The following is an 8,597-nucleotide window of genomic DNA, read 5'->3' as shown; positions in this document are numbered from 1 at the left end:
CGCTGCAACCAAATATTCAAATGCTTTCCGACAAAAAGCAGTCACAACAAAGTCATTAATAGATTAGTTAACTTTAGAATTAACTTTTTTTCATTTTTTTAAAAATTAGTTAGTACATAGTAGTTAGATTTTTACAAAATAATGTGAATTTTGAAGAATATATAATTGAAGTTTCTTGGATGCGGCCTTATTAGATAACAACTAACATAATGTGGCCTTCCAACATGAATAGATTCCCCACCTCTGGTTTAGAGAAATGGGGGCCATACAAGATAGCCACATTCAACCAGGTAGAGATCCTTTTACAACATAACAAATTTAAAAAATAGGAATTTAGTTAGGTCATTTTTCTCTGAGCGTCAGAACACAAAAAGTCACCGAACCACAACACTTAAATGGTTTTCATTTCACAATGAAAACTTTCCATCATTTCGGATAAAGTATTCAGTAAAATGGGATCAGCATTCATGGTGGCACAGTGGTTAGCACTGCTGCCTCACAGCGCCAGGGACCCTGGTTCAATTCGCGCCTCGGGCAACTGTCTGTGTGGAGTTTGCACATTCTCCACGTGTCTACGTGGGTTTCCTCTGGGCGTTCCGGTTTCCTCCCACAGTCAAAGATGTGCAGGTTAGGTGAATTGGCCATGCTAAATTGCCTGTAGTGTTAGGTGAAGGGGTAAATGTAGGGGAATGGGTCTGGGTGGGTTGCTCTTCAGAGGATCGGTGTGGACTTGTCAGGCCGAAAGGCCTGTTTCCACACTGTAAGTAATCTAATCTAACCAAATTAACTTAATTTGTGACTACAGATGGGGAATAAAGTTTATTATCTTGCTTAAACAGTCTCTCAATTCATTGCCATTAAACCAGTTGACGTTGCCACTGGATAAATCAGATCCCAGACAGAAACTTGACTTGATAGATCATACGTTTTTCTTTAAGTTAACATGGTCATCTTCCACTGAAACACAAGCATGAAACACTGCAGAACTGGTTTTAACAATAAAACAGAAGTTTATTATGCAGAAGAAATGAAGCAAAAGTAGAATAAACCAATCTGCATACTGTACGATTCTAAGCTATTTAGATAAGACAATTTGAAAGATTTTGAAACAGTAAAAATACAATCCCATCAATCCAAATACGATGACCTTTCAATACTTAAAACACCAGAGTTTATTTCTTTCTCTCTCACATCCAAAGGCTTAATTTAACTTTTTTTCAATCCCTGGTCTTGAGAATTTAATAACCTCTTCCTTGAATAATAACACAACTGAGCCTAGTTTTCAGCTTCAAATAAACCCTTTGTGATTCTAACCAAATACTTGAAATCTGGAATTTCAAACAAAAACCCTTATACTGAGGTAATCGACTTCCTAACTCTTCTGAATTATCTCCTTATTCCAGGACAGACTGTTCATACATCTAACTTCAACTGGGACTTCTGTCAACTGAAACCAAAAGCTTTTCCAATTTATGGGTTTTCCCCAAGTAGAGGATGAAACAAAATCTTGATTCTTCTCAGTCAAGAACTTGGGACTGGGATATCACAGCAGTTGCAGAAACATGGCTCAGGGATGGACAGGACCTGCAGCTGAATGTTCCAGGATACAAATGCTATAGGAAGGACAGAAATGGAGGCAACAGAGGAGGGGAGTGGTGTTTTTGATAAAGGATAGCATTACAGCTGCACAAAGGGAACACATTCCTTGAAATACATCCAGGGAAGTTATTTCGGTGGAACTGAGACATAAGAAAGGAGTGATCACCTTATTGGGATTGTATTATATCTCTAATAGTCAGAGGGAAATTGAGAAACAAATTTGTAAGGAGATCTCAGTTATTTGAAAGAATAATAGGGTGGCTATGGTAGGGGATTTTAAATTTTCCAAACATAGACCGGGACTGCCAGAGTGTTTTGGGTTTAGGTGGAGAGGAATTTGTTAAGTGTGTACAAGAAAATTTTCTGATTCAGTGTGTGGATGTACCTAATAGAGAAGGTGCCAACCTTGACCTACTCTTGGGAAATAAGGCAGGGCAGATGACTGAGGTGTCAGTGGGGGAGCACTTTGGGGCCAGCGACCATAATTCTATTAGCTTTAAAATAGTGATGAAAAAGGAATGACCAGATCTAAAAGTTGAAGTTCTATCTTGGAGGAAGGCCAATTTTGACAGTATTAGGGCAGAACTTTCAAAAACTGATTGAGGGCAGATGTTCACAGGTAAAGAGACAGCTGGAAAATGGGAAGCCTTCAGAAATTAGGTAACAAGAGTCCAGAGGAAGTATATTCCTGTTAGGGTGAAAGGAAGGGCTGGCAGGTATAGGGAATGCTGGAAGACTAAAGAAATTGAGGTTTTGGTTAAGAAGCAGATGTCAGGCATAGACAGGATAGATTGAATGAATCCTCAAGAGTATAAAGGCAATAGAAGTATACTTAAAAGAGAAATCAGGAGGGCAAAAAGGGGACATGAGATAGCTTTGGCAAATATAATTAAGGGGATTCCAAAGAGCTTTTACAAATCCATTAAGGACAAAAGGGTAACTAGGGAGAGAATATAACCCCTCAAAGGTCAGCAAGGCGGCCTTTGTGTGGAACCACAGGAGATGGGGGAAGAGATACTTAATGAGTATTTTACATCAGTATTTACTGTGGAAAAGAATATGGAAGATATAGAATGTAGGGAAATAGATGGTGACATGTTGAAAAATGTCCATATTACAGAGGAGGAAGTGCTGGATGTCTTGAAATGCGTAAAAGTGGATAAACCCCCAGAACCTGATCAGGTGTACCCTAGAAACCTATGCCTTTCTGTGGGAAGCTAGGGAAGTGATTGCTGGGCCTCTTACTGAGATATTTGTATTAAACGATTGTCAAAGCTGGAAGACTGGAGGTTGGCTAATGTGGCGCCACTGTTTAAGCAAGGTGGTAAGGACAAGCCAGGGAACGACAGACTAGTGAGCCTGATGTCAGTGGTGGGCAAGTCATTGGAGGGAATCTTGAGGGACAGGATGTACAAGTATTTAGAAAGGGAAGGACTGATTACGGATAGGCAACATGGCTTTGTGCGTGGGAAATCATGGCTCACAAACTTGATTGAGTTTTTTGAAGAAGGAACAAAGAGGACTGACGAGGGCAGAGCGGTAGACATGATATAGGTGGACTTCAGTAAGGCATTCGACAAGGTTCCCCATGGGAGACTGATTAGCAAGGTTAGTTCTCATGGAATACAGGGAGAACTAGCCATGTGGATACAGAACTGGCTCAAAGGTAGAAGACAGAGAGTGGTGGTGGAGGGTTGTTTTTCAGACTGGAGGCTTGTGACCAGTGGAGTGCCACAAGGATCGGTGCTGGGTCCACTACTTTTCATCACTTATATAAATGATTTGGATGTGAGCATAAGAGAGGTACAGTTAGTAAGTTTGCAGATGACACCAAAATTGGAGGTGCAGTTGACAGCGAAGAAGGTTACCTCAGAATACAACGGGATCTTGATCAGATGGGCCAATGGGCTGAGAAGTGGCAGATGGAACATAATTTAGGTAAATGTGAGGTGTTGCATTTTGGGAAAGCAAATCTTAGCAGACTTATACACTTAATGGTAAGGTCCTAGGGACTGTTCCTGAACAAAGAGACCTTGGAGTGCAGGTTCATAGCTCCTTGAAAGTGGAGTCACAGGTAGATAGGATAAAGAAGAAGGTGTTTGGTATGCTTTCCTTTATTGGTCAGAGTACAGGAGTTGGGAGGTCATGTTGCAGCTGTACAGGCCACTGTTGGAATATTGCATGCAATTCTGGTCTCCTTCCTATCGGAAAGAATGTTGTGAAACTTGAAAGGGTTCAGAAAAGGTTTACAATGATGTTGCCAGGGTTGGAGGATTTGACCTATATGGAGAGGCTGAATAGGCTGGGGCTGTTTTCCCTGGAGCATTGGAGGCTGAGGGGTGACCATATAGAGGTTTCCAAAATCACGTGGGTCATGGATGGGGTAAATAGACAAAGTCTTTTCCCTGGCGTGGGGAGTCCAGAACTAGAGGGCATAGATTTAGGGTGAGAAGGGAAAGATATAAAAGAGACATAAGGGGCAACTTTTTCACGCAGGTTGGTATGCATATGGAATGAGCTACTAGAGGAAGTGGTGGAGGCAACATTTAAAAGGCATCTGAATGGGTATATGAATAGGAAGGGTTTGGAGGGATTATGGACCAGATGCTGGCAGGTCGGACTAGATTCGGTTGGGATATCTGGTCGGCATGGACCGAAGGGTCTATTTCTGTACTGTACATCACTATGACTCTAAAGCCAACAAATGCCTTTCAATGTTTACTGTGCCCAATCCTAAAACTGGAAACAGATTCTCATTATCACTCCAAGAGACTGCTCTCGATCATTCTCATTTCAACAAAATCATAGTTTCAGAAATAAAACAAAAAACTGCAGTTGTTGGAAATTTGAAATGAAAACAGAAATTTCTGGAAAAATGTAGACCTGGCATTGCCTGTGTACAGAAAGCAAAATTAATATTTTGAGTTCAGTGACCTTCTTTGGGACTGATAGAAGCTAGGAAAAGGTGCTAAATACACCGAGAGTTGTATGTGAAGGGGAAATTACTCCAGAAAAAAACTGACGTTATTTACTAAAACCCCACATAACAGACCTAACCCCACATACTACTAGTCCAAAATTCAAACTCAAACATAAATGTAGAAATCATACATCCTGAATCAGACCCTACTCCAACTAATTGCTTAGTTGAGAATGTTTATAGATCATTATTTCACTTGAAATGATGTCTCTCTTCTTCCCGGAGAGAGATATCTGCTGCATTTGGCCAAAAAAAAAGCAAAATATTCCATTGGTCTGTGAAATATTAGAATATCCAATATCAAAAGATTAACACTGACTAGATTGTAAAGTTTACATCTGCTCAGACTTACACTCTAATGACCCTGCATGTTACAAAAAAAAGCTACTGATTATTTAAAAACAGCATTGTACATTATCTGCTCTGCTTGCTCCTCTTCAAACATGTAACCATTAGACCATAAGACCATAAGACATAGGAGTGGAAGTAAGGCCATTCGGCCCATCGAGTCCACTCCGCCATTCAATCATGGCTGATGCGCATTTCAGCTCCACTTACCAGCGTTCTCCCCGTAGCCCTTAATTCCTCTAGACAACAAGAACCTATCAATCTCGGCCTTGAAGACATTTAGCGTTCCGGCTTCCACTGCACTTCGTGGCAATGAATTCCACAGGACCACAACTCTCTGGCTGAAGAAATGTCTCCGCATTTCCATTCTGAAATGACCCCCTCTAATTCTAAGGCTGTGTCCACGGGTCCTAGTCTCCTCGCATAACAGAAACAATTTTCTAGCATCCACCTTTTCAAAGCCATGTATTATTTTGTACGTCTCTATTAGATCTCCCCTTAATCTTCTAAACTCCAACGAATACAATCCCAGTATCCTCAGCCGTTCCTCATATGCTAGACCTGTCATTCCAGGGATCATCCGTGTGAATCGCCGCTGGACACGTTCCAGTGCCAGTATGTCCTTCCTGAGGTGTGGGGACCAAAACTGGACACAGTACTCCAAATGGGGCCTAACCAGAGCTTTATAAAGTCTTAGTAGTACATCTCTGCTTTTATATTCCAATCCTCTTGAGATAAGAGACAACATTGCATTCGCTTTCTTAATCACAGACTCAACCTGCATGTTTACCTTTAGAGAATCCTCGACTAGCACTCCCAGATCCCTTTGTGCTTTGGCTTTATTAATTTTCTCACCATTTAGAAAGTAGTCCATGCTTTTATTCTTTTTGCCAAAGTGCAAGACCTCGCACTTGCTCACGTTGAATTCCATCAGCCATTTCCTGGACCACTCTCCCAACTTGTCTAGATCCTTCTGTAGCCTCCCCACTTCCTCAGTACTACCTGTCTGTCCACCTAACTTCGTATCATCGGCAAACTTCGCTAGAATGCCCCCGGTTCCCTCATCCAAATCATTAATATATAATGCGAACAGCTGTGGCCCCAGCACCGAACCCTGCGGGACACCGCTCGTCACCGGCTGCCATTCTGAAAAAGAACCTTTTATCCCAACTCTCTGCCTTCTGTTAGACAGCCAATCCTCAATCCATCCCAGCAGCTCACCTCGAACACCATGGGCCCTCACCTTGCTCAGCAGCCTCCCGTGTGGCACCTTATCAAAGGCCTTTTGAAAGTCTAGATAGACCACATCCACTGGGTTTCCCTGGTCTAACCTACTTGTTACCTCTTCAAAAAATTCCAACAGGTTTGTCAGGCATGACCTCCTTTTACTAAATCCATGTTGACTTGTTCTAATCAGACTCTGCTCTTCCAAGAATTTAGAAACCTCATCCTTAATGATGGATTCTAGAATTTTACCAACAACCGAGGTTAAGCTGATTGGCCTATAATTTTCCATCTTTTGCCTTGATCCTTTCTTGAACAAGGGGGTTACTACAGCCATCTTCCAATCATCCGGGACCTTTCCTGACTCCAGTGACTCTTGAAAGATCTCAACCAATGCCTCTGCTATTTCCTCAGCAACCTCTCTCAGAACTCTAGGGTGTATCCCATCGGGGCCAGGAGATTTATCAATTTTAAGACTTTTTAACTTTTCTAGCACTATCTCTTTCGTAATGGCAACCATACTCAACTCAGCCCCGTGACACCCTTTAATTTTTGGGATATTACTCATGTCTTCCACTGTGAAAACTGACGCAAAGTACTTGTTAAGTTCTCCTGCTATTTCCTTATCTCCCATCACTAGGCTCCCTGCATCAGTTTGAAGTGGCCCAATGTCTACTTTTGCCTGTCGTTTGTTTCTTATGTACTGAAAGAAACTTTTACTATTATTTCTAATATTACTGGCTAGCCTACCTTCATATTTGATCCTCTCATTTCTTATTACACTCTTTGTTATCCTCTGTTTGCTTTTGTATCCTTCCCAGTCTTCTGATTTCCCACTGTTCTTAGCCACTTTATAAAATTTAAATAAACTACACAATTGCAACTTAAGAAACCAATGAGAACTCACGTTAATAATTTGTCCAAAAGGACAGTAGACATGTAATTAAATTCATCTGTACAGTTTTGGAAGCTATTTCTAGTTTATGTTCAACATCAAGTTACACTTATCCATTTTAGTCAGTCACAAAGATGTACAGAAACAGACCCTTCAATCCAACTTGTCCAAACCAACCAGATACCCTAAATTAAGCTAGACCCATTTGCCAGCTCTTAGCCCATATCTCTTGAAACTCTTTCTATTCATGTCCCCATCCAGATGCCTTTCAAATGTCATAATTGTACCAGCCTCCACCACTTCCTCTGGCAGCTCATTCCATACATGCACCACCATCTGAGTGAAAAATTTACTCCTGAGGTCACTTTTAAATCTTTCCCCTCTCCCCCTAAGCCTATTCCCTCTCGTTCTGGACTCCCCCCAACCCGGGGAAAAGACGTTGCATGTTTACCGCGTCCGTGACCCTCATGATTTTTATAAACTTCCAGAAGGTCTCTTCAATTGATACTTAGCAACATCTTGATGGTGGACCGTAATGTCCAATATTTCAAAAGTAGGCTGCCACTGCAGCACACTATCTCCAATCTTCACGTAATGGGAGGTACAGGCATTACCCCTTAAAAGTGTTGATTCTACGTATCTCTGGCGTGGATACACCTCAGCGTCCAAAGAACTGCGAAATTACAATCGACATTATCGATGATTAACATACATACACTGATTTACGAATGGTTAACGAAAAATAGTGAAGGTTTCAGAAGTGTCTGAGACACCACCTGTAATAATAGCCAGAGCAACCGGTACGGAAATTACTATTGCCGCCTAGATCAGAAACTGTAGTTTCACTTCCAACTTCAGTCCAAGGCAATTCCAACCGCTCTGAAGCTCAACATCAGGAAAAACTGTCATCGGAAGTCCGGGGACGGGAGGGGAGGGGGGGGGTAAGGTGATTCCCAAAGAATGAGCAACAACAGGGGGTGGAGGAGAAGCAATTTTCAGCAAAGTATTCCATTCGATGGTGTCAGTTGATCAATAGCCAATGGATACAATCGGCCTAAAAGACCGAGTAGGAGAGTTTGTTTGTAACACATGCCCAGACAGGTCGCTCCTTTACCAAGATGGCGAAAGACAGCCTCTCCTTGCCTCCTCCAAACCGCCCGAAGAACACCTCCAATTCAACCATTCGATGAAAAAGCGGATCAATAGGAGTCGGTTTCCATCCAAACGTGACGTTGTCCCCACGCATTAACAGCGATCTGTGGGTAGCCTCGAAGTTTTGATAGTGGGAGCAAGCAGGGCTTGTCCTCGATGAATCGGGGTGAAGGGTCGGCCGCCGACCCCGCTTCCTCCGTTCACGCGGCTTCTGGAGAGGGGGGGGGGGGTTGGAGGAGGCTTAGTGAGCACCCTCGAGACACAGCCGTTTAACGACCGTCACTCGCCACGCCCCCTCCCCGAGACCCGTCCCGCCTCCTCCTCCGCCTCAACTGTGCAAGAGAGAGAAAAAAAATCATCGCAGGAGACACGTGACTGCGCAAATAGTGCCGGCACCAG

At 42.5% G+C, this 8,597-nt stretch overlaps 1 long non-coding RNA gene across 1 annotated transcript; it reads right to left on the bottom strand.

Moving 5' to 3' along the window:
* Positions 1-990: 990 nt before the first annotated feature.
* LOC140463611 (uncharacterized) lies at positions 991-8,462 on the bottom strand. Its single transcript, XR_011954703.1, has 2 exons — positions 7,498-8,462; positions 991-4,854 (listed from the first exon to the last, which is right to left on the bottom strand). It is a non-coding gene; the product is annotated as an uncharacterized lncRNA (long non-coding RNA).
* Positions 8,463-8,597: the final 135 nt, after the last annotated feature.

Source organism: Chiloscyllium punctatum, chromosome 38, assembly GCF_047496795.1.
Source record: "Chiloscyllium punctatum isolate Juve2018m chromosome 38, sChiPun1.3, whole genome shotgun sequence".
Classification (NCBI taxonomy): Eukaryota; Metazoa; Chordata; class Chondrichthyes; order Orectolobiformes; family Hemiscylliidae; genus Chiloscyllium; species Chiloscyllium punctatum.
The sequence above is the reverse complement of the archived record's forward strand: the minus strand, read 5'-3'. Positions and strand labels throughout refer to the sequence as shown.